This window comes from Nannospalax galili, unplaced genomic scaffold (assembly GCF_000622305.1).
Source record: "Nannospalax galili isolate Female #2095 unplaced genomic scaffold, S.galili_v1.0 scaffold1387, whole genome shotgun sequence".
Taxonomy (NCBI): domain Eukaryota; kingdom Metazoa; phylum Chordata; class Mammalia; order Rodentia; family Spalacidae; genus Nannospalax; species Nannospalax galili.
Genome location: NW_008355976.1, coordinates 1,145,118 through 1,145,765, shown reverse-complemented (window position 1 = coordinate 1,145,765; position 648 = coordinate 1,145,118).

The window sequence follows — 648 nt, the reverse complement described above, 5'->3', positions numbered from 1 at the left end:
CCCCAATTCTATCCAAAGGAATACTGACAATGGATTGCTGTAGATGAGGAACAGCTGATCCTCCTGGAACAGGGACCTCTGGCTGACTAGATTTATCAGAAGGACAGATGGGGGCAATAGATGGGGGTCCTGACAACACAGTGGACATTGGCAGGGATGACAGAGTATGGAGGCTCTAGAGGGAGAAGAAGGCTGTTTATCTGACGAGTTTATATTCATACTCAGATGCCACGGAACTCAGAAAGTAAGTGACTGTGACCAGTAATAGTCATATATATAGAGATTAGAAATGCATGTGAAAACGTCTCAATGTCAATTGCCTTTAAATGAATTTTTATGTATGAAACTGTGTATTTTAACAACGAAGTGGAGATCTTTTTTAAACGTTAAAACCTCATTTAATTTTATGTCTTATAGACTTTATAATGAGTAAAAGATTGTATAAGCGTAATAATTCATCTGTAAACCTAAAAATGTATAGCCAATTTTGAAAGAGATGTACCCTAGCTCAGAAAAATGTTATTGAATAGGTTAATGCTGTTGTAATGAAATGCTTCTTCTAATTAAAAAAATAACAATACAGTAAACAAAGATCTCTAAAAAAAAAAAAAAATCTTGTCACGTTCAAAGGCCAAACAGATAGGATAG